We start from the raw sequence: 26,566 nt of genomic DNA on the forward strand, positions 1-26,566 counted from the left end.
TTTATCTTCTTTTACAGAGTTTTGTTCTTCAATTCCATTTCATCCAACTTATGTTCAGTGTCTGCTGGGCTAAAATAAGGGTTTCTTCTCTTGGCAGGCTCACATCCTGGTGGGAGAGAGTTATATACATAATTCCATGTCCTCACTGTGATGGGAGGTATAATAGAAGCAGAATATAAGACATAGTGGGAGCAAAAAGGAGGGTGTGGTTAACTGGGGCGATCAGTGCAAATCTTTACAGAGAACGTGGTATTTGGGTCTTGAAGAATGTTGGGAGTTCACCTTTTTACTAAATTTTTTTCTTTAGAGGCTTATTAAAGTGTATGATATTATCCATTCTCTTTTCTATAGCTGGTAGAGTTTGAGATATGTTTCATAGGATAACTGAGGCAATGCTGGCAGCTGAAATGAAAATAGTGATAGAAAGGAAAAAGTCATCCGTCAAGTAGCAGGTACAAAGGAAAATAGAAGGGAGAGGGATCACAAATTGAGGGTCAGCCCAACCAAATATCATGCCTTAGGAAATTAACACAGACAGTTATTGTTCACAGAGTTGCCAAAACATATTCCTAGTGAGGTGAGTGAATAATGTGTTGTATGCTTTTTGGCTTACAGATGTAAAGAAAGACATCAGCTATAAATTGTGTCTTGTGTATATTTCTTTCTTCACACCTGAATTACAGCTATACCTGCATTTGCCCATCTCTAAAGTACGATTGATAACCCATAGCTCACACTTCACTGGTGTGCGATGGGGGTGCAATAGTAAATATTGTTTTTTGATAAAGCTACCCAAATAAGTAGTTTCTATACTTAGATGCATTAACAATGAAATGGTTTAAGCTTAGAGGCTATAGACTGCAAAGCGTGTTTAAATCACTGGTAAACAAAAGAGCACAGAAATTGCTGTGAACGCTGAGGTAAAACGCACACTCAGATATAAGTGGCTGCCTTATTGTTGGCCTTGATTGTTCTGTGGTTTCTTTCACAATGGCTAAGTTTACATGTATATATGTATAAACGTCTGTATATGTAAACATATATATATATATATATAAAAATAAATTTATATATATGTTTCCTCTCCCTGAAAGTCTCCTTTGCCTCACCTGTTCATCTCTCCCCCTCTCCCCTTGACAACTGCTAACTGATCTTTTTACTGTCTCTATAGTTTTGCCTTTTTCAAAATGTCATATACTTGGAATCATGTAGTATGTAGACTTTTTCTGGCTTCTTTTACTTAGCAATATGCATTTAAGGTTCCTCCATGTCTTTTGTGACTTGATAGATCATTTTTATTGCTGAGTACCTTCTATTGTGTGGATATATGAAGGGCATCTTGGTTGCTTCCAGTTTTTGGTGATTATGAATAAAGTTGCTCTTAATGATATATATATATATATATATACACACACACACACACACATATGTATATGTATATGAAGTATCTGTGGCACAAAGGATCTATGAAACGTGAGCTGAAGATAGCATAACGGCATTAGGGGAGCTGACTTTCTGAAGGGTAAGGAGACGGCTTGGGAAGAAGGAAGAAGTTTGCAGAAAGACAGCCATATCCTATTGTCTGGGAGTCATATGCTCATATTTCACTTTTATGAGAAAAAGGAAACCAAATAAGAATACATTTTTATACACACACACACACACACACACACACACACACACACACACACTCTCACACATGTATCCAATGTAAGTGCTTAAAAAAAAACTCTAGGGCAAGACGTAGAGTTGCATTTATTCTGCCCAGTGACCCACTCTTGACATGTGCCTCCACACAGGGGTGACAGCCCTGCAGCACATACAACAGCAACTCATCTGTTCAGATTGTGCACAGAGGGGTAAAGAAGTGGGCTGGCATTTCATGGAGCACCCTCTGCAAGAACCGGGGCACTGCCCTAGGCACTTCACGTGTGCTGTGTAGCCTAATCTTCTAGACAGCTCAATTCGGTGATCCTCTCTTAAAGATGACGAGCCCCGGAAGGTGCAGTGAATGACCAAGATCAGTGTCCCAGGGCATGTCGACCCAGTGAGTCAAACCCAGTCCTCTTAATTTCAAATCCATTGTTCATTCTTAACCCCTTCTTAATGTTCTATGTCATTAAGAAAGGGTTAAGTCATATTTGTTATACTTTATTGAAGGAGGCAGGGAAGTGTTTGGACATTTTAGAGAGTGAACTCTTTTTTTTTTTTTTTTTTGCGGTACGTGGGCCTCTCACTGCTGTGGCCTCTCCCATTGCGGAGCACAGGCTCCGGACGCGCAGGCTCAGCGGCCATGGCTCACGGGCCCAGCCGCTCCGCGGCATGTGGGATCTTCCCAGACGGGGGCACGAACCCATGTCCCCTGCATCGGCAGGTGGACTCTCAACCACTGCGCCACCAGCGAAGCCCAAGAGTGAACTCTTTTTGATGGTTCTCTCAACCTGGGTGCTCTTCCAACACTCAGTTCACGAAGGCTTCGAGTTGCTACACTTGTACTCTGTATGTGGTTATTCTTTGCTGCAGAGTGGAAGTTGATACAGTCTTTCTTGGACGACATCCATGGCAGTTTGGTTTCTTAAACGCCAAAATGACTATAATAAATCTGTTTTCCCTTTGAGACGTGAACATAGATGATGGCAAAAAGTAGAATTGTGGTATACTTGGGAAATGCAAAAAAGCTTTCTCTTACTCTGAAAATGAAATTAACATTAAGCAAAGAGTTTAGAATATGGAAACATGGATAAAAGTGTAGTTCTTCAATTTCTTAATTGTTATTTACTATTGCGGACATTTGCTGATATATGGTCTTTAGCCTTGATATATATGTAGATTTGTAAAAATCAGAGTTAACATTGTATTTATCTACCTATAGATATTTCTACTGACAGTTGATTATACCTTTAGTCTGTTGTAGTAAGCATAGTATAAAATGCCAAGTATTTTAAGTGTCTGAAAATGATTGCTGCTTTGGGAAAGAAATTGGAAGTATAGAGTAGGTGTGATGAATGAGTGCCACTGTGTAACAAGGTGTGTGTGTGTGTTCCTCCTACACATTGTTCTAAAGCATAGCCTTCTTAAAATTGGTCACAGATTCCATCCAGGAAATTTTAAAGAAAAATCAAATTTTCCTCCTAATGCTAATACATCCTCTGAAAATACATGCACTTTTCTTATCAAGGAACACACACATTCTGCCTTCACACTAATTAGAGGCGTGCGCTTCCCGTGGGCACACACTGCTTGGGGTACAGCCTGAGCAGAGCCCCACATGCATTGCAGCCCTCGTGGGCGACCTTGCACAGCCATGTGCAGCGGAACTGGCCATGGAGGGCAGAGGAGCCAGGCTTCTTTGCAGGCCCTGTTCTGGGCTGGCTCTGGGAGCTGGGTTCAAAGCAGAGGGTATGATGTAAACTGTCACTGGGCAGATCTGCCTTAGGGAGAAAAGGACAAAGTGAACCTAAGAAAACCAACTCTCACTTACTCTGGTGAGCAAGAGGACCCTGTTACCATGGCCTCCCCAATCTCCTTGCTTTCCACCTCTGGCCAGGAATTCATTCGTGCTTCAGACCAGTCCTGAGTAGAAGAGACATGAAAAAGAAGGGGGAAAAAGGATTCTAATGGAGATGTTGCCTGAGGGGAGGAATCCCTGTCCAAACTGGACAAGAGGTCGGCCACCCAGGAGCAACAAGGGTTGCTGAGAAAACCAGCCAGAGTGAGGAGCACTTAACACCAAGACCCTTTTATAGAGAGAAGAGCCCTTCTCAAAAGGTGGAAGGACACATGCAATCCCAAAGGTCTTGGATATACCTCTAGGAATTTGAGTAGCTAAGGACCCAAAATGAAAGCAAATAGGACTGAGAACCACAATGAAGTTCACTGTTTCAGCGCTCTGGTTGCCATGATGTCAGGGAAGATAGGCTGTATGCCAAGTACTGTGCTATATGCCTTCATATAGTAGAGCAAGGGGTTCAAGCCAGCTAGCTTCCTCTTACTTTCCTGAGAACTCTCCACCTGTTTTGTCCCTTGCAGTCTGATGGAGAGATTCCAGAAACGCAGTAAAGAGAGAAACTATGCACTAAACGATAGTGAGATTTGTAGTCTCCTTTGAAATTTCCCAGGAGTACCCCTCCAGGTACTGCAAATCTTGTCAGCCAGCTGACAAGAACCAGCTACATCATATCTGGACAGACAAAAAGGATTCTTTGGTATCTGTTGTTCCCCTGCTTTTCTCTTCATATCCAATAACTCCAGCCCTCGGTTCCTTAACATCATGGAAGAATCCATCTCTGTGGGGACACACATCCTAATTACCTTCCTCTGATGCAGAGAATGCTTTAGTACAGTCTTCACAAGGATATCTTGTGTAACTATTAATAGTTTGAAGTCTTTGGAAATCTGGAAAAGTATGATACTCTGTGAAGTGAAAAATACTTTTTTTTTTTAGGTATAACTCTGCTCATGCAATTGGGAATTGAAAAGTAAAAGAAATTGCCTCTTATCATACACCATGACCAAGTGGGATTTATCTCAGGGATGCAAGGATTCTTCAATGTATGCAAATCAATCAATGTGATACACCATATTAACAAATTGAAGGAGAAAAACCATATGATCATCTCAATAGATGCAGAAAAAGCTTTCGACAAAATTCAACACTGATTTATGATAAAAACTCTCCAGAAAGTGGGCATAGAGGGAACCTACCTCAACATAATAAAGGCCATATACGACAAACCCACAGCCAACATTATTCTCAATGGTGAAAAACTGAAAGCATTTCCTCTAAGATCAGAACAAGACAAGGATGTCCACTCTCGCCACTATTATTCAACATAGTTTTGGAAGTCCTAGCCATGGCAATCAGAGAAGAAAAAGAAATAAAAGGAATACAAATCAAAAAAGAAGAAGTAAAACTGTCACTATTTGCAGATGACATGATACTATACATAGATAATCCTAAAGATGCCACCAGAAAACTACTAGAGCTAATCAGTGAATTTGGTAAAGTAGCAGGATACAAAATTAATGCACAGAAGTCTCTTGCATCCTATACACTAACGATGAAAGATCAGAAAGAGAAATTAAGGAAACAATCCCATTCACCATTGCAACAAAAAGAATAAAATACCTGGGAATAGAGCCTCCTAAAGTGGTAAAACACCTGTACTCAGAAAACTATAAGACACTGATGAAAGACATAAAAAATGACACAAACAGATGGAGAGATATACCATGTTCTTGGAACAATCAATATTGTGAAAATGACTATACCACCCAAAGCAATCTACAGATTCAGTCCACAGAACTAGAACAAACAATCTTAAAATTTGTATGGAGACACAAAAGACCCTGAATAGCCAAAGCAATCTTGAGGGAAAAAAAACGGAGCTGGAGGAATCAGACTCCCTGACTTCAGACTATACTACAGTAATCAAGACAATATGGTACGGGCACAAAAACAGAAATGTAGATCACTGGAACAGGATAGAGAGCCCAGAGATAAACCCAGGCACCCATGGTCAACTAATCTATGACAAAGGAGGCAAGGATATACAATGGAGAAAAGACCGTCTCTTCAATAAGTGGTGGGAATAACAATAAGTAAGTGGGAAAACTGCAAAGCTACATGTAAAAGAATGAAATTAGAACACTCCCTAACACCATACACAAAAACAAACTGGATTAAAATGGATTAAAGACCTAAATGTAAGGCCAGATAGACACTATAAAACTCTTAGAGGAAAACATAGGAAGAACACTCTTCGACATAAATCACAGCAAGATCTTTTTTGATCCACCTCCTAGAGTAATGGAAATAAAACCAAAAATAAACAAATGGGACCTAATGAAACTTAAAAGCTTTTGCACAGCATAGGAAACCAGAAGCAAGATGAAAAGACAGCCCTCAGAATGGGAGAAAATATTTGCAAACAAATCAGTGGACAAAGGATTAATCTCCAAAATATATATACAGCTCATGCTGCTCAATATTAAAAAAACACAGGCTTCCCTGGTGGCGCAGTGGTTGAGGGTCCGCCTGCCGATGCAGGGGACACGGGTTCGTGCCCCGGTCTGGGAGGATCCCACATGCCGCGGAGCGGCTGGGCCCGTGAGCCATGGCCGCTGAGCCTGTGCGTCCGGAGCCTGTGCTCCGCAACGGGAGAGGCCACAACAGTGAGAGGCCCGCGTACCGCAAAAAAAAAAAAAAAAAAATTAAAAAAAAAAAAAATTAAAAAAACAACCCAATCCAAAAATGGGCAGAAGACCTAAATAGACATTTCTCCAAAGAAGACATACAGATGGCCAAGAGGCACATGAAAAGCTGCTCAGCATCACTAATTATTAGGGAAATGCAGATCAAAACCACAATGAGGTATCACCTCACACCAGTTAGAATGGGCATCATCAGAAAATCTACAAACAACAAATGGTGGAGAGGTTGTGGAGAAAAGGGAACCCTCTTGCACTGTTGGTGGGAATGTAAATTGATATAGCCACTATGGAGAACAGTATGGAGGTTCCTTAAACAACTAAAAAATAGAATTACCACATGACCCAGCAATCCCACTACTGGGCATATACCCAGCGGAAACCATAATCCAAAAAGACATGTGCACCCCAGTGTTCTTTGCAGCACTATTTACAATACTCAGGTCATGGAAGCAACCTAAATGCCTATCGACAGATGAATGGATAAAGAAGTTGTGGCACATATGTACAATGGAATATTACTCAGCTATAAAAAGGAACGAAACTGGGTCATTTGTAGAGACGTGGATGGACCTAGAGACTGTCATACAGAGTGAAGTAAGTCAGAAAGAGAAAAACAAATATTGTATATTAACGCATATATATGGAATTTAGAAAAATGGTACAGATGAACCTGTTTGCAATGCAGAAATAAAGACAGATGTAGAGAACAAATGTATGGACACTAAGGGGGGTAAGGAGGGGTAGGATGATTTGGGAGATTGGGATTGACATATATACACTAATATGTATAAAATGATAACTAATAAGAACCTGCTGTATAAAAAATAAAAATTAAGATAAAATTAAAAAAAAAAACAAATTTTCCCTTAATTTTCATGCTCTTATATAGTAAAGGTTTTCTTCCTGATTCTCATTTGATTCCCTAATGTGTTCACGTGACTTTTTTAATAGCCCTAGTAAGGCAGACACTGTAGCATTAGATTTTGATGATCACTGAAACTATTTATTGTCTACAACTAGAATACTTTTCTCCAGAGACCAGCATCAGGCCTGGCAGCAGAGTCACAGGAGTCTTACTTGAAACTGCCTTCTCATAAACCCATCCCTTCAGGGATAGATGTGTCACTCACTTTACATGAGAAAATGTCCCCATCAGATTTACTTATAAACATAACCTGGTTGAACTAAATGGTAGCACATGGAAGAAACCTGGGAGATATTTTTCTTAAATGCTTCTCTTGGGAGCAGCATTAAGACCATTCATGCGGTTTAAATATTTTAGCTGCAGAATCCTTTCTTCACCTGGCAGTACCTACAGAAGCCTGGCAAGTAAGAGGCCCCTGAGGCGCCCGCACTGTGCCCCAGGCTCCAGAGCACGCAGTCTAAAATCCACATTCCAAGGAAGAATATTTTGAATTGTGCAGAAAGTGATTATTTTCTTCTTACGTTAATTCTTGTCAGAGCTGTGCCAGAGTCCGTAACTGGATTGTTGACATAGAAAGTGTGAGAAGAGTGAAATGAAGGGAAAAAGTTTGAATTCCATCAGTGAGTTTTCACTTTCTTGAATCTTTTGAAACTCTGTAGTATTGTCTTTGGAGGGAGTTTCTCTTTTATCAGTGGATTATTGAAACAAACAAGCAAGCAGATATGTCTGTTTATTGTTATGGGGTGAAGATGTTGCAGGTTCCCATGCATCGTTTCCTGGAAAGTGTCAAACTTGACAGATAAGAACCAGATGCCAAATGAAATTTTTATGGCATCTCAAGATGTCAAGTAAAATGATAAATCCTTGACATGGTTTGGTGGCCAAAAGTGGTAAGGACAGGTTGGAGACCTAAACGTTTATTGTGAAAAACTGAGAAGTGAGATTTTAAAAGTCCGGATCCTGACTGATCCCTAGAAGCTTACTTTTCTCAGCTGAGGACCCACGAACAACGCCACTGGACCCGAAGCTTGTCTGTTCCTCATGGAGAGCAGAGATTCAGGCAAAGTGAAGTCATATGGGAGGCCCCCTACCTGTAAAGCAGGGTCAGTTCTGACATTCTGTACCTCGTGCCAGCCAGTTCTCCCTCATGAAATCCGTGTGTGCTGTCTTCTCAGAAAGGACTCAGGGTACAGTTTGTACTGCAGGCATTACAAAGCTATCTGCTCAGCATAACAATCTCTAAAACGTCTCTGTGTGAGGACGTGTAACTGTGGCCACACTTCTGCGGTCAGCTTTCCCATTTGGTAATAAAACCGATACTTTGATTTAAAAAAAAAAAGCGTTTCCTGGCTTTTCCTTAATAATTTGCAAGTTTGGGGTTTCTTAGTTGTCTGATAGTCACTCTGCAGAAACAGAACGGCCCTCTCACCCACCCAACATTTGACTCAGATATCGAGACTGATAACACCACACGTGCACCAAGAAGATAGGAAAGGGTTTAGTACTCACATAGTGAGGTTTTCTGGGGATAAAAAGGTGGACCCCAGTAGGTCCAAAAATGACCTCAGAGAACAGTTAAGGGTGATCGATCGGCTTTGGTGTTTATTGTGGTTGGGGGCTGGGGCTGGAGCGTTGTCCACGCGGGCGGGGGCTCGTGTGGTTTGAGCTTCCACCAGCATCAAGGGAGAGAGGACTCAGACTTTCTTGTATATTTTCTTCCAGGTGTGGGGCAAGCAGGGAAGAGGGAGTGGTGGGGCTTGAGAGCTGTCAGCAGTCACACATCAAAAATGGAGTCAGACTCCAGTGCGTTAGTGTAGCATTTTGCTTGAGTCATAGCCCACATTTCAAGCACAGACATTTTCCTTTGGCACACTGTGAAACTCAGTCACTTATTGAAAACAAAATGTGTTTGAACAATATGCTTGCAGCATTTATAATCTTTCTTGGCATCAGTTCTGTGCTGAGGAACCCACTGTGGGCCAAGGTGCTTGAGCTCATGCGTACAGAACACTGTGGTAATAGATGACAAGGATGAGTGTGACCCCTCTCTGTTTTAACCTTGTCTTTGTTCTATAAAACTCCATTTAAATGATCTGGATTTGTTGCCCTTGGGTCCTCCTCTCTCCTTCCCACACTTTCTACCTCCCACCTCCACCCTACTGCCAGGACAGGGAATTGAAAGAGAAGTATTCCCTGTATGCTCTTGATAACGGTTTTATTGTCATAAGTGGGGCAAGAAACAATCACTTCTTTTCTAGTTGATGTCCTCCAAAGTAGAAACAGATAATATACAGCAACTCAAAATAGTAGGTCCACCCCACTAAGCTAACTCAGGGTGTATTTTGCATTTCTGTGCATTTGTGTCTCTTTGTTTTGGCAGAAAGTTCCATTGCTAGACGTTTTTAATTTTATCCTGTCCATCTGAGTTTTTCCTTTGCTATGGTGGATGGGCAGCAACTCCTGTTTGGAATATTTCTAATCAGACATCATTACAATTGTGTTCTTTCTTGATCATTGGAATTTCTAAGGGTTGGCTGTGCTCAGAATCATTTCCTAAGGAAATTCTGACCCTTCCTTTAGGTGTTCCATCAAATCATCTCTGAGTGGAGGGAGGTTAACAGTTTATTTAGTAGAGAATCTTGATTAGCTCCTTAGTTTTCATAAGAGGATGTCAGCCTATTGATGGCTTTTTAAAGGACATGAACTTTTCCCCTTATTTAGCAAAAGAGAATGATTACACGCCAGCCTCAGCCTGTTTGCTAGAAAGCTCTCATTAAAAGTTCATTGGGAGGGCTTCTCTGGTGGCGCAGTGGTTGAGAGTCTGCCTGCCGATGCAGGGGACACGGGTTCGTGTCCCAGTCTGGGAAAATCCCACATGCCGCGGAGCGGCTGGGCCCGTGAGCCATGGCCGCTGAGCCTGTGCGTCCGGAGCCTGTGCTCCGCAACGGGAGAGGCCACAGCATTGAGAGGCCCGCGTACCGCAAAAAAAAAAAAAAAGTTCATTGGGAGAAATTATACACATAATGGATTCCCAGAAGATATGCAGTCTGTCCATCTGGCTTGGTGGTTCTCAACCTCATCTATCAGGCCTTAATATAAAAAGGCCACCTTTACTATCCTGAAATGAAATTCCTAATAATGTAACTTACCCACACAAATTACTCTGAACATTAATAAGAATGTCTTAACCATATATAAAGAACACACAGAAGGAAAGAGAGTATAATGAAAATCATACGTATTTCAGTATGTACATGCTGGAGCAGAACTTTTCAGAAGACAGAATGAAATAGTTGCCTGTCTACAGCTATAGGTAGAATCATCATGCTGGGACAGCTGCATACAGATGCAGAATGACACATGGATGTTTTGCTGACAACTGAGATATCACAAGGGTATGCCCTAGGCGACATGATTTTCTAAAATAGTGAACAACTCTTAGTAAAATTCCGTACGAAACAAAACAGTTGTCTTCTTTTGGTTTCTATTGTGTTAGCATGCTTGGAAAATTCAGTGTATCTTGACACAAAACAAACAAAAAATTGTGTTTATATGTAAAACAGATTCTAGACTTAGAGTTTTATAAACAAGTTTTTCACTTACGTACATCAGGGCACTCAGATATACAGGATTTAGGGCAGTTCTTTGCAGTTGGTGGCTGTCCTGTACATTGCCTGGCCACTGCGCAGCAAAGGCCAGTAGTGTCCCCCTGTCCTGGGGCAACCAAAAATACCTGCATGCGTTTCTAAATTGCTCCCTGAAAGGTTGTCCTGTCTCCATTAAAAACCACTGCTCATCTACTCTAAGTCTTATACCTGGATCAAGGTATCAAGGGAGAAAATCAGAAAAGTGAATGTCTGAATTTTGAAGAATCTCTTTATTAACTTTAAATTTTATGCAAAGTTTATAAAATACACGTACAACGGTATTAAAAGTATCATCAGGTAAGTCATTCAGTGTTAGTCTTAATTTCTGCAGAAAAATTTCCATTAGATCTCAGGGCCTAGAGAAGCTAGAGTTCACTTTAGTATTTTCATCTTTTGTTAGGCTGCATTTCCTTTTTAGTTTTGATGCTAGGAAGCTTAGAGCCATATTTGCAGCCCACTTTTAATAGTTATGAGGATATATATACATAATATATCTCCTCTCCTGACCTCGTATCACTTTTTGTTTCCTATTTTCTCCTTGCTTGAGTTATGTTTCTAATTTTTAAATGCTTGCATTGATGCCTCAGAGTGAATAAAAATATTTGGGAGCTCTATCTGAAAGTTTTGGTACATTAATGTTATTTGTAGGCATGAAAAAAGTGGTGCTACACCCCATTAGTTCTGCCTGCAAAAATGAGTGTCTGCAGAATCCCAAATTGTTCCATAAATAAGCCATTCTACTTGCTTCCTAAAGTTTTTGCACCCTTATTTTCAGAACTAAAATTAAGAAGCTTGCAAATTTTATAAATTACTATTTTTCATCTTTTGAAAATGAAAAAATCGCCCAAATGTTTACACAAACATAAAGAAGAATGAAAGTGAAAAGCCATATTCACCCAAATTCTCACTTACTTACACATTATATGTTATCTTTCTTTTTTTTCCTGGCCTTTGCCCATCTCCTGAGTAATTTAATATAGATTTTTTGTGATTATAACTTACTTTAATGTCTTTTCTGGAAATAGATAAAAGTATATTTATCCATAAATGCATAGTATATAAACAATGCTGCCTTATTATAATACAGTTTTTAAAAAAATTTGGATTATTTTAAATAAATTCATGGGCCTGGAATTACTTGATCAAGAGGAAGAACGTATTTTTTGTGAGATTGCCTTCTGGAGGAGTTTTGCAAGAGCTGCTATTGGACAATGAACTTTATAAACTTCTTTCCTTAAAAAAGAATTCTTGAGCCCTCTGCTGGAAACGTTTAGTATTTCTATGGAGTAGTAATTTATGGGCGTTTTACAATTCTAAATGAAAGATTTTTTTTAAACGAAAACAACCTGATAGCAAAAATATATGGCCTTTGTGGTTAATTTCAAGATAAAAGCATAACTAGCCAAACAAAACTTTTGAGAAGATTTATACTGCAAGTCGATATTCCATTTGAGTAGAATAATGATGCTAATATTCAAATGAAGGGCTAATTCAAAGGCACTGAATGTCCTAAGTTAATTTGTGAATATTTTATCTCCTTTGTATACTTCATAAAAACCATCCATTTGTAGTTTGTTCTCAAGTTGAGATCCATTAATTCATCAAGTAGTTAATGAGCACCTACTATGTGTTAAGGACTCACTAGATGTTAGGGCTGCATTGATGGAAATCACGCAGTGAATGCTTTCTCAGAGTGGCTTGAAGAGTGAACGGAAATGCCAGGTCAACACACCATTGCATTTATTGGAAATGGATTACCAGGGGCCTGAATTGTTTGTGTATGGAGCATGGTGAAGCATCTGAGGACGTTCAGTGCTCCAGAAGGTACACTAGTTCAGATAGGAGAAAGAGTAATTGAGCTGTAATACTTTGTAGAGTACTATCTGCATTTCACTTTGCAGGGATATACGGTAATTAAATAGATGTATCTCTTGAAAAACTGATTATAGCCATGCATCCTTGTGTTACCATATATCTGTCAGGGTAGAAATGGTTTGGCACAGCCCAAAGAGTACAGGCACTGACCTTAGAGGCAACCAAGCTTGATTCCAGCCTGTGGCAGCTTTGGAGACCTGTTGACTAAATTCCACTATAAGTATCAACTCTGCTAGTTGTTGCTGGGAAAAGTTACTGTTATCACTTCAAATCCATGGTTCCCAAATCTCAGATGGATGCGCATCCTAGCCAGGCAGTGCTAATTTGTTTCCGTAGAAATTTGCTTTACTCCTCTCCCTGATAAATTTTTCATTTCTTCTCCTCTCTTTTCAAGCCCTTCCCCTCTCATTACCCTACCTCTGGTCAAATACCGCAAGGGAGACTCACCTTCCACTGAGAAAATAGATATAGACAGGAAGATCTTCATCTTTTCACCATCGACTCTCCAAACCTCCATGTTTCTCTGCACTTACTTTGTTGGAAGAAGTAACCTTGCTTTGTCAAAGGTTAATCTCTCCCCTGAAGCTCTGGATCCTACTCCCTCTTTTCCCCCTCAGACATCACTCCTGAATCTTCATTTCTGTCTCTTCTATCATCAGTTTCTCCTTCTCCACTGGAACATTCCCACCAGTATGTAAACATGCTTTATTGTTCTCTCAGAATCCTTTTCTTGTTCTTCTTTCTTCTTCAGCTACCATTTATTCCTCTACTTTTCCTTTGCAGCAGAACTTATGAAAAGAGTTGCGTAAACTTACTCACTTTTCCTCATTTTTTACTCACTTTTCCACTCATCAAATCTGGAGACTTCCATCTTCAGCATTCCACTGAAACTGTCCTTGACAGTCACAGATATTGTGAAACCAATTGAATGATATCCTTGTGACCTCTCAGCTGCATTCAACACAGTCAACCTGCCTCTCCATCGAAGCCTTTTCTCTCTTGGATTTTGTGACACCACACTCTGTGGGTTCTTATTCTGTGCCCCCCAGCTCCCCTCCCCATCATTCCATTCCAGATGTCTTTGCTTGCTTCTCCCTCCGTAGGCTCTGAATTCTTCAGGTGTCAGGACCCTCCTGTTTAGTCTAACCAGCTTCCTGGATAGCGTCATCCAGACCCATGTTATATGGTACAACCTTATGCTGTTGACTGCCAGCCCCCGTCTACACTCCAGACTAGGGATCAGCAAACTTTTTCTGTGAAGGGTCAGATAGCAAATAATTTAGGCTTTGCAGGCCATATACAGCTCTGTTGCAACTACTCAACTCTGCTGTTGTAGCATGAAAACAGCCAGAGACAAATATGTAAATGAATGAGCATGGCTATGTTCAAATAAAACTTTATTATGGATACATAAATTTGAATTTCATATTTTTTTTTACATATCACAGTATATTATTCATCATTTGGGTTTTTCCCAACTATTAAAAAAAGATTAAAACCTTTCTTAGACATTAGCACCCAAAAATGAAATACTTAGGAATAAATCTAGCAAAATATGGACAAGATCTATATGAGGAAAATTACAAAACTCTGATAGAAGAAATCAAAGAACTAAATAAATGGAAAGATAGTCCACGTTTATGGATAGGAAGACTCAATACTGTTAACATCAATATGTCAGTCTTTCCTACTTGATCTGTAGATTCACTGCCATCCTAATCATAATCCCAGTAAGTTATTTTGTGAATATTGGCAAACTGTTCCTAAAAGTTCTATGGAGAGAGGTAAAGGACCTTGAAGAGCCAACACAGTACTGAAGAAGAATAAGGTTGGAGGACTGACATTACCTGACCTCAAGAGTTATTATAAAGCTACAGTAATCAAGACAGTGTGGTATTGTCTGGAAAGAATAGACAAATAGATCAATGGAACAGAATAGAGAGCCCAGAAATAGACCTACATAGATATAGTCAACTGATTTTTGACAAAAGAGCAAAGGCAATGCAATGGAGCAAAAATAGTCTTTTCAACAAATGGTGCTGGAACAGCCGAACATCCACATGCAAAAAAAAAATGAGTCTAAACATAGACCTTACACCCTAAACAAAAATTAACTCAAAATGGGATCACAGACCTAAATGTAAAATGCAAAACTATAAAGCTTTTAGAAGATAACATGAGAACACTTAGATGACTTTGGGTATGGTGATGAGTTTTTAGATACAACACCAGAGGGATGACTCATGAAAAAAATAATTGATAAGGTGAATTTCATTCATATTAAAAACTGCTCTGCAAAAGTCAATATCGAGAGAATGGGAATCAAGCCACAGATTGGGAGAAAATATTCACAAAAGACACAGCTTACAAAACTGAGCATATTCTGACCATATAATCTAGCAATCATACTCCTTGGTATTTACCCAAAGGGGTTGAAAACTTAACATTCACACAAAGTAGGCAAATGGATAAACTGTGATAAACAATGGAATAGGATTCAGCACTAAAAAGATGATCTATCAAGCCATGAAAAGACATGGAGGAACCTTAAATGCATATCACTAAGTGAAAGAAGCCAACCTGAAAAGGATACATGCTTTGGGATTCCAACTATGTGACATCTTGGAGAAAGCAAAACTATGGAGACAGTAAAAAAGATCAGTGGTTGTTAGGGGCTTGGGAGAGGAAGGGATGAATAGGCGGAGCACAGAGGATTTTCAGGGCAGTGAGAATACTCGGTATGCTACTATAATGGTGGGTACATGTTGTTATACATTCATCCAAACCCAACACCAGGATTAAACCCTAATGTAAACTGTGGCCTTCAGGTGATAATAATGTGTTAATATAGGTTCACCGATTGTAACAAGTGTACCACTCTGGAGGGAAACGTTAATAATGGGGGAGGTTATGCATGTGTAGGGGAAGGAGGTATGTGGGACTCTATACCTTCTGCTCCATTTGTTGTGGACCTAAGAGTGCTCTAAGAAATCAAGTTTATTAATGAAAAATTTAAATTTAAATTTAAAAAATGCAAGTAAAAATTTTATCTTAAACCATTCTTAGCTCACAGGCCACACAAGAATATGTGAAAGGAAACTTTGATCTGCTACTTAGTGTTTGCCAACTAGACTCATATATTTTTGTCTACTTGATATCTCTATTTGGATGACTAATGGCCATCCAATAAGCCACAAACTTAACATATCCCCGAAATGGAACTCTTGATCTTCCCTCCAAACCTGTTTCTTCCTTTGTTTTACTCTTGTCAGTTGATGGCACCACAGTCTACCCGGTTGGCCAAAACCTAGACTCTAAGTGCCATAAGATGAGGAAACTTGTCTTCTTTATGGTCATATCCGTAGTGCCTAGAAAGGTGCCTAGAGCACTGTGGCACTCAGAAAAGATTTGCTGTTTGAAAGGGTGAATTTCTCTGCCTTCAGCTTCTTCATTTTCCATGTGGGGTTAATATTTACCTTGCAGGAATGAGGAGTGGGGGAAGAGTATAAGAAGGAGAGATAACATGTATGACATTACCTCACATGGTACCTGGTACATAGTGGGCAATGTGTGAACACTAGAAATAGGGTCATTATTTGCAAAGTAGGTTTATTTTTTCATGGAATTAACAACAACAATAATAACAATAGCAGCTACAATTTTTTACCCTGTGAAACACGCCAGGCATTATTCTAAAAATTTTACCAGGATTATCTCATTTTATCCTTATGAAGACTTTAAGAAAATAGATAGTAGTCATCTCTCATTTTTTTATACGATGATGCTAAAAACATACGTGTCAGTGACTTGCCCACATTCCTACAGTGGCCCCTAGAGCCATACTTTTACCTCTACTCCTTGTAAAGCAAATGCAAAGAATTCTCCAAATGAACCTGGAATTGGATATTAATGATGTATTTTTTCATGTAAAAAATTATTCTACAGCTTCCTTCAATGAAATGAGGCATCCCTAGCCAAGTGCTCCTACAGTATCCTGTGTCCACGCTATCTCAGCATGGATTACACCACAGCATAATGATTCCTTTTGGCTCTTTGCTTCTGCCTCTACTCAAGCACCCAGCAGTGACACAGTAGTAGCCAACTACAAATGAACATTGGACATTGGCACCAGCCCTATTCATTCTTCTGGAGGCCATCCATCTTTGGATATCAGTATTTTATTTTAATTTTTATTTATTTATTTTTGGCTGTGTTGGGTCTTCATTGCTGCGAGGGCTTTCTTTAGTTGCGGTGAGCAGGGGCTACTCTTCATTGCGGTGCGCAGGCTTCTCATTGTTGTGGCTTCTCTTGTTGTAGAGTATGGGCTCTAGGCGCGTGGACTTCAGTGGTTGTGGCTTGCGGGCTCTAGAGCGCAGGCTTAGTAGTTGTGGCACACGGACTTAGTTGCTCTGCGGCATGTGGGATCTTCCTAGACCAGGGCTCGAACCTGTGTCCCCTGCATTGGCAGGCGGATTCTTAACCACTGCGCCACCAGGGAAGCCCTGGATATCAGTATTTTAAAGTAATGTTTATTTCTTCTTTGGCCATGCTAGCGTTGTAAGAAACTAGCTCTGTGTGGAGACACCCAGATTCATTAGTAAAGCTTAATGCGATGAAACCTCCCATGTTCATCACACTTGAAAGAGCACTGGTGATAAAAGTGAGTCTTAATAATTAATTTGACTTTTCTTATAACCTGTAATGACCTTCATGTTTCATCATATTTAATTGCTGGGATTGCTTTTTTCTAGTTAGAAACTATCAAAAACTTGTTCTGCCTTTTCAAATAATTAGGCCAAATTTTTAAAGTAATGTTAAGTATATATAATTCATCTTTACACTTTGTTAAATATTTTGTTAATTTAAACACTGAAGAAAACTATGCTGGAAACGACTGTCTGACAGAACTATTGATCTTAGAGCTTTGAAATGCCAGAATTATGCTAATGCAGAAGGGGCTAAAAGAAAATGGGGCTTGCTCATATGAGGGGACCAAGTTTTTTCATACGAAGAATTATTTCACAGTTTCAGTGGAATAGGGCATCTCCAGCCAAGTGTTCCTAGAGCAACTTGTGCCCACCCCTATCTTAGTATGAATTATACCACAGCTTAATAATTCCATCTGATTCCTTCTCTCTCTACTTGAGACCTAGCTCAAGTATTTAATCCATCACCCTTCCACATGCCCCAAAATAGGAAAGGAAGAATGAATAGCAACATCTACAGACCTTCAGGTTGCATTAATGGTAATAAATAAAATTTTTGCAGGACAGCACGTAATGCAAATATAATTACATTCCTAGTAGTGTAATACTAGTGTCCTTATCTATTTAAGGTTTCTTCTTGGCATCTTAGAGCCTGTGCTTCTGCTACCTGCCTGTAACCTTAGAAATTTCAAATGACCCGAATGAGGATGTGTAAACTTGTGAAGGAAGATAATAGAATCTCCAAGTGATTTCCACACCTTTCTTTTTTTTGCTAGTATGTTTTTATTATGGTTTTACCTTTGTGGTTTTTAAAATTTTTTTTAGTTTTTTATTTTTTGCGGAATGTGGGCCTCTCACTGTTGTGGCCTCTCCCGTAGCGGAGCACAGGCTCCGGACGCACAGGCTCAGCGGCCGGCCATGGCTCACGGGCCAAGCCGCTCCGCGGCATGTGGGATCCTCCCAGACCGGGGCACGAACCTGTGTCCCCTGCATCGGCAGGCGGACTCTCAGCCACTGCGCCACCAGGGAAACCCTACCTTTGTGGTTTTTAACATTTTTTCAAAATATTCTGAAAGTCAAGTCTAGTTTTCTCTTTTTTCATATTCTAATAGAGGGAAAAGTTGATTGCTTTTTCATAAATTGAAAATAAATTAGTATTTTTAAATGTTTGACTTGAGATCTTTTAGAAATTTGTACAAATGTACTATGTTTGGAAGAAAACCGCCTGATAAAATTTTTAACTTAAGGAATCAATAGTCAAATCACGAATTTATTATATACAACATCTAACCAAAAGGTGACCTTTTTTGGGACATATGACTACAACTGTTAGTTGAAATGTCTATTGTGTCCTCTTATTTAACTCTTTCAGCTGGGTAATCCTTGATGAGGATTAGCATGTGACCAGGCTCCCCCATGGAGACTTTTGACATCTTCTAACATTTTCTCCAGGACCTGTATTTTTCAATCCTGTAAATTTCTTTACTAAGTAATTCCTGAGGTATTCTTCTAGAATGTTCAACAGCAATGAACATGAAATAGGATGGACCCTGCCATCAAAGTCTCATAGGTAAAACATAAGGTAAAACACTCTCACATAACTCATTCAGGGCAAAAACACTTAGTCACATGAAAAAGAAATAGATAACAGTTAACATTTATTACAGATTTATATAAACATATACTGTGCTAAGAGCCATGGTGACGTATACTCTGATTGCCTGCACAATCCATTTCCTCTTTTTTCTTTATATAGAGCTCCAATTTAATTTGTGACAATAGTGCATCTAGCTTTTCTCTTTTTTTTGCTATTAACTTGTGTGCATCTAGCTTTAAAAACTCAATTTCCCAGGTTCTTTTACCGCTTTGAGTAGCCACATGACCTAGACCTGGCAGATGAAATGTCAGTGGAAGTCTGTGTGGTAGTGTTCATATGAAACCTGTTATTTTCTAATAAATAATGACAGACTCAGCTGGTATACTATTTCTGTTTCTTTGTCCTCTCTTTTCTTTCTGCTTTGAGTGCAGATGCAGAACCTGGAGGTGTGGCAGCCTTTTTGTGACCATGAAACTACAGGCTAAGATTGGCCAAGTAGGAAAATGAAAGGAGGCTGGTTTGTTGGCACTCCAAGCTACCTAATTCATGTTTTGTGAGAAAAATAAGTTCCGAATTGTTTAAACCATTTTTCTTACACAGCCATACACAATTGTTATAATACATATGCATTTTCCTAGTCCTTAAAACAATTTTTTGAGATAGATATTATAATTTAATCATATCATTGAGGAAACTACTCAACTGATAATTGAGTAGTTTTCACAATATCATTCTGCCAGCTAGTATAGGAGCCAGGATTTGAAGTCAGGTGGTGTGACCTAGAACCCATGGGCTTAGTTCATCAGACATCTCTGGTGGTTTGGAGTCCCAGGAGGTTAATCCCAATTGCATATTGGGGTGAAAGAAAATCTTGCAACACTTTATATAAGGAAATGGACTTAGAGTTGAATTTTGAGGAATGGGTAGGATTTTGACATAAAGAGATTGAAGAAGTAGGAGAAGGGCGTTCAAGGTAGAGAAAAAGGTATTGCCTATATGTGGAGAACAATGGGCTGTTGGCTTTAGCAGAGGAAACATAAGGTTGCAGAATTGGAAATAAGTTTTATAAACTAGGTTGGGACCACATCATGAGAGTTTCTGAATACAAAGACAAAAAGTTTGAACTTCTAATATTCATAAATTGGGACCTGATTTATGGAGAACTACTGAATTCTGATCAGTGTCACTCGGATCAAGCATTTCAACAGAGATATTTATGAACATTTCCCCAAATGACAAATACATCTAGAAAGTAGAATTCATATACTTTATTATCCTTATTTGAATTATTATTATTTTTTCTTAAAAATAAAGTGTCTGTTATAAAGTTGCGATATATGAGTAATTTAGAAAATCCTTTTACTTTAAACAGGCGCCACCTTGTGGTTTAAAAAATCCTTAGTGTAATGGCTTTGAAGCAAAAAACTAAACTGATGGCAATTTCTCATAGCTAGATTTTATGGTTCAAATTCGGTCTATAAGAAGTCTCTTGAAGAACTTTATACAAAAGGTTTTATGTGTCTTGAATAAAAGTTATTTATGCTGTTGTGGCTTCCGTGGTGGCACTGTGGTTAAGAATCCGCCTGCCAGTGCAGGGGACACGGGTTCAAGCCCTGGTACGGGAAGATCCCACATGCCGCAGAGCAGCTAAGCCTGTGCACCACAACTACTGAGCCTGTGCTCTAGAGCCCACGAGCCACAACTACTGAGCCTGCGAGCCACAACTACTGAAGCCCGTGCGCCTAGAGCTCGTGCTCCACAACAAGAGAAGCCACTGCAATGAGAAGCCCTTGCACTGCAATGAAGAGTAGCCCCCGCCCACCGCAACCAGAGAAAAGCCCACGCGCAGCAACGAAGACGCAATGCAGCCAAAAAAATAATAAAATTAAAAAATAAAATTAAAAAGCAAAGTTATTTATGCTGTTGTATTCAGTTTACTTGTTTTGATTTATCAGTTCAAAATTGTGATAATTTGCCATTTTTTCTATGTTACACAGAAAAAACATCCCAAAGAAACAAGTATAAAGAAGAATAAATGTGCTCATTTATTCTTATAAATAGCCTTAGGCCACAGCTAATTTGCACTTACATGAGAGCTTTCAAAAGTGCTTGTGTTCCGGTGTGCATAGTTGTTTGTTTGGCTTTAACGTGTTTGATTCCTTCAGGCTACTCTATCCACAAACCCAGAAGTAAGTAATTTAAACATCTCCTAAAGCAAGAAATGAGGAAGATAACTTTGAAGAACTGAGATACAAAAATTTTTTCAAGATGCCAACTCACCTATTCATAAAGCAGGAAAAAAGGTCACACTGAGGCTTGCCATGGCTATTAAAGACAGGCCCTACTAGCGGCTACTCCAAGAAGCAAGGTAAAAGTGAGAGGGAAAATAAAGAGAAGAAAAGCAACAAGGAGGCAGAATTAAAAGGATGCACAGACGCTTGGTGATTTGGGAGAAGGAGCTGAATAAGGCAAGGCAGGAATGCCCTGGGGTCTGTATGCTGCCTTAGCGCAAGCCCGGTGAGGCCTGGGCACTGGCGGAGAGGGCCCATCTCATCGTAGGCTGTGCAGAATCTCACCTCACCTCCTACACTCCTCTTTCATGAGTGTCTGGCCTCGTGTCCTGCCTGAGGTTGTCGCTGGGACCAGGAGCCCCAGTCTCATTCCAGTTTGGAAGGCCTTCATTAGAGATTGTGCAGATTCAACCCTGCTTGGATCGGTGGCCAGACCATACCTTTGGACTGAGTTTTCAAGAGTGCCTCCTTGCGGCAGGGCAAGTGGACCCCTTCATGCCTGAATTCTGATGCAGCAACTCTCACTGGTGTCTTTGGAGACCACCATCTTCAACTACAGTTGTGGCTTTTACCTCTGTTACTTTGTCACCACACCCAGTGTCACCCTGACTACAGCCACGGACCAGTTCTTATCCTCAGTTGATCAAAATGAGTGCAGAGTCTGAGCATTTGGGGCAGGGGTCCGCTGTGGACCTTTCCTCGGTTCACCTGGCCTAGCATGCCACCAGCTGCAGGAAAAGCTTATGTAATGAGATTGTTACCTCCCCAGCTAGTACTGTCCAGCTCCCCTCTTTCAAGTTCAGCCCCCTGTATTCTGTTACCCGGAGGTCAGGTGTGAGTGGGTGGCAGTGAGAGCATACTGTATACAGATGGCCTGTGAACAAGAGGTGCCCGTGCCCCACCCGAAATTGTATCAGAACCTCTTTGTCCAATCTGAAGACACCCCCCTCTGTCTCCACCCAGGCAGGGGAGCATCGCTGAGGAGAGAGGCAATGCCCAGCCCAGTTAGGTGGCTTTAGTGGTTTTCGTCTTCCCCACTGCTTTCTGGACCACTTGGCTTTATGCATCCTGCATTTCTTGATCTCTTTTGTTATTCAGACATTTGCCTTGTCCACTGTTGGTGGCTTGTCTGAGCTAAGCTCCTCCAGTCTGATGAGTGACTAGATGTGTCAACCTCCTCCTCCACCACTCTGTGCTCTGAACCGTCAGGGGATGCCCTTCCCTCCTGTGGGTGGTCCTGGAAGGATCCTTCCTCCCGTCTCTTCTGCTGTGAGTGCCAGACTGGATGTGGATGGGTATGTGTTTCTGCAGCACTTAAACTTAGTGATCTTAGTTGTCATCCATAAACTGACGGGGAAAGCCATTCCTTCTACAAAAGGCCATTTCACCCAGTTCTTCTAGGCAGCAGATAGATTCACCATACTATACCTCGTGAGGAGATTGGACCTTTGTTATTCTGCCCAAACACAAATTCTCTGGAAAAATATATGAGGACAACCAGTCACCAAAGAGCAACAAAGCTGAATTTAAAAGACTAGTGTAAGTGGAACTTGGAAATGCTGGTTCTGTTTCTATAAGTGAGACCCAGCTTTTCTGGTAGGTTTTTTTTTTTTCAAACCACTCCCTTTATCTTTTAGAAAAACTTGTGTTATAATGAGAGATGAAAAAAAAACTACAGAACGAAAAACAAGAAACAAAGACAAAAACAATCCCAGTATGTGTTTCTCTTGTGAGGTTTCTCCAGTTGGCCCGCTGGACGTGTTACACGTGCTATGGAATATTCATCTTGTCTCTCTGTGATATTTGTCTTTGTGCTAGGCATTACCGAGCCTTAGAGGTTATCATGAATGCCAGTTGTGTGAAATAAGCGCAACTGACAGGATTTAAAGGCTAAGACTAGCCTTTCTAATCCATCTATTCCCCATTCTGTGCCTTAGGCCATGCCTCTTCTGTAAGAACACACTGCATCCTTGCTCCTGTAAAGGGAGCTGCAATAATTTCCTGAATGTCAGTCAAAACCTCTCTCCGTGAGGAGTTGGAGAAATTCAGATTTCTCCCTCTGACTAGACAGGAAAGGAGCTATAAAGAATTTTCAGAATAAGATGAGTGTTGGTATTTTTGCCACACGTGCTTAGCTTTTTCGCTTCTTTAATAGTTCAGAAATAAAATGTATCGTCCTTTTCCCTCTCTCCTCTCATGTTAGGCTAATTAATAAAATTAATTCTGAATTTAAAAACATACCTAGAGGACTTCCCTGGCAGTCCAGTGGTTAAGACTCCGAGCTTCCAATGAAGGGGGTACAGGTTTGATCCCTGGTTGGGGAACTAAGATCCTGCATGCTGCGCGCGGTGAGACCATAAATAAAAATAAATAATTGTTTAAAATTCTAGATATAAATCAATTCATCAATAAATTATTATAAGGTAAATTCATCAATATTAAGTGAAAGCTTTTTCTTTGGCATTGTTCTAAGTGCTGGGTATACAAAATGGACCAAGTCCCTACTCTCCTGGATCTTATATCCTAGTGAGTGGAGGAACAGAAAATCATCAAATAGACAAATAAATATGTACTATGTTGAGAGATGTTAAGTGCTGTGAAGAAGAATAAAGCAAAGTAAGGAGATTGGGAATGGGGTGGTGGACAGTGGGGTACTGTTTTACATAGGATGGTCAGAGAAGCCCTCTCAGATCAGGTGATATCTGGGCAGAGGTCTGAAGGACATGAGAGAGTGAGTCTCTCTCACGTCTTGACGAAGAGTGATCCAGGCAGAGAAAACAGCTAGTTGTAAACACTGAGGTGCTCAGCATATTCAAAGAACCTTATATGGTATAGTGAAGACTTCGGATTTTTTTTCTTTCCCAATGAGATAAAAAGTCAGAGAGTTCTGAATAACAGAATGACATAATTTCATTTGTGTTTTTAAAGCACCCGTTTGATTCATATTATTAAAAAACAGTGTGAGGAGGCAAAGGGGAAAGCAGTTCAACTAGTTAGGAGGCTATTGCAGTAAATCTGGGAAGACAGTGATTTGGACTTAGAGTGATAAGGATGGAAGTGCTAGTGAGTGTGATTGGATTCTGGAACTATTTTGAAGATAGAGCTAACGAGTGGCTGATGGGTCAGATGTGAGGTATGAGGAAAAGAAGAGGAATCAAGAATGACTCGGGTTTTAGGGTAAATAACTGAGAGTTGCTGTTTGCTGAAATGGTGAGATTGGGGTAGGAGCAGGTTGGGTGATTGGTGGAGAGGATGAAGAGATCAGTTTGGGGCACGTTGAGTTTGAGCTGCCCATTGGACATCCAAGTGGTGATACAGAATAGGCCATTGAATATCAGAGTCTAGAGTTCAAGGGTGAGTTTGGGGCTGGAGAAACAAATTTGAGTGTAATCAGTGTGTAGATAATTTTAAAGCCATGATATCATCCACGGAGTAAGTAGAGAGAGGAAAGAAGAGATCTGGGGACTGAGCTCTGGGCATCCCCAAAGCTTACAGGTTGGGAAGGAGATGGAAAGGGACTCATTATTGAAGTAGAAGAAACCGAGAGAGGGAGCGTCGTGCTAGAGGGAAGGGAAGAAATCACTCCAGAAGAGGAAAGTCAGTTTTGCTAACTGCTGTTGGCTTGAGTAAGGTTAAATATTGAGAAATGGCTATTGGTTTTAGGGGTCACTGGTGACCTCGATGAGAGCATTTTTAGAGGAACAGTAGAAACAAAACTCAACAGGAGTGGGTTTGAGACAGAGCAGTGCAGAGCAAACAGCAGCATTTTATATAGACAGCTTCCCTGAGGAACTTTGTTAGGAAGGGGAGCATGGACGGATCTGTGGGTTCAAGGGAGGGAATTTTTATTTCTTAAGATAAGAGCTGTAATGGCATATTTGTATGCTGATGGGAGTTATCATCCAGTAGAAGAGAACAGATGATGATGCAGGAACAAGAGGGGATGGTATCAGGCAGAGGGAGGTGGGATCTAGTGCACAAGGGGAGTGTTGAGGAGAGGAAAATGTGCTGGTACAGATATGAGTAGGTGGGTTGGTAGACTTGGTGGTGGGAGCCTTGGGAAGATCATGAGGTTGAAGTAAGGAAAGAGACGAGGGCTTCCCTGGTGGCGCAAGTGGCTGAGAGTCCGCCTGCCGATGCAGGGGACGCGGGTTCGTGCCCCGGTCCGGGAAGATCCCACGTGCCGCGGAGTGGCTGGGCCCGTGAGCCATGGCGGCTGAGCCTGCGCGTCCGGAGCCTGTGCTCCGTAACGGGAGAGGCCACAGCGGTGAGAGGCCCGCGTACCACAAAAAAGAAAACAAAAAAAAAAAAGGAAAGAGACAAGGAGGCGGAGGCTTGAGGAGAGAGGAGCATGGGAGAAGAAATAGAGGGTGAGAGCGAGCTGACCCCATCAGTGTTTTTCAGGCTTCCCTGCATCAGAAGCACTGGCTTCCCTGCATCAAAAACAGCAGTTGCTGGGCCTCACCTGAAAGTTTCTGATTCAGTTAGGTCTGGGGAGGTGCCCAGGAATTTTCAGTTTTCACGAGTTCCCAGGTGATGATGCTGATGCTGGTCCAGAGACTAGACCTTGGGCGTCACTGGGCTTGGGAAATGAGTTAGGATGGCTGGAGCAGCCCTAAAGGCCTCCGGTGTCTGGCAGTCTTGCATGTAAAGTGAATTTCGTCAACTTAGTTGTGTGTTTTTCTCCAGCCCTATTCACCAGCTCAAGAGCTGGCAGCAGTAGGCACAAAGTTGGACCTAACCAGAAAAAAAAGAAGAATTGGTATCACCAGTGTACTGGGGAAGTTTTGCTTCTCTGTGATGCCTTTATATTCTGAAAATGCTATTTCTACATATTTTATTTGAAACATAAAGGATTAGAGAATCTGAGATTGAGAAGGAAAAAAAATGAAACTTTGTGGTTGAAGTTTACTATTGTAGGACTTAGAAGTAAAATGGCTCTGGTCCTGTATTTCAAGGAGAACTGTAAGCCCCATTTCTCTAAAATACCTGTTAACCATACTGTTGCTGTGATTTACTGAAGAATAACATTCTGAAATATACTTTGAAAAACTAAAATTCAGTTCTTTTGTGTTTATAAGATTATATTCATCATTAACTGAATTTGAAGGCTATTATATTGTTCTTTGCAAATGTTCATATCCTCCTACAAAAATAAGTGGTTAAGTATGGAGTTTTATACACCAGATATGAGTATTGGGAATGAGAACTTAGCTGTTAGAATAAGGGCCACAGCTCATTAATCAGAATGGAAAAAAGAGAACTGGCTTCCATAATAAGGAACAGTATTAATTCAGGTATAGTATGTTAAG

The 26,566-nt window shown here is 40.5% G+C and overlaps 1 protein-coding gene across 1 annotated transcript in view; it reads left to right on the forward strand.

The window, feature by feature from the left end:
* The window catches only part of KLHL32 (kelch like family member 32), a gene marked incomplete at its 3' end in the record, with an annotated part of 186,161 nt that overhangs the window by 54,942 nt on the left and 104,653 nt on the right, over positions 1-26,566 (forward strand). The gene's annotated exons all lie outside the window — the stretch shown is intronic.

Source organism: Grampus griseus (assembly GCF_964374135.1).
Source record: "Grampus griseus genome assembly, chromosome: 13".
NCBI lineage: Eukaryota > Metazoa > Chordata > Mammalia > Artiodactyla > Delphinidae > Grampus > Grampus griseus.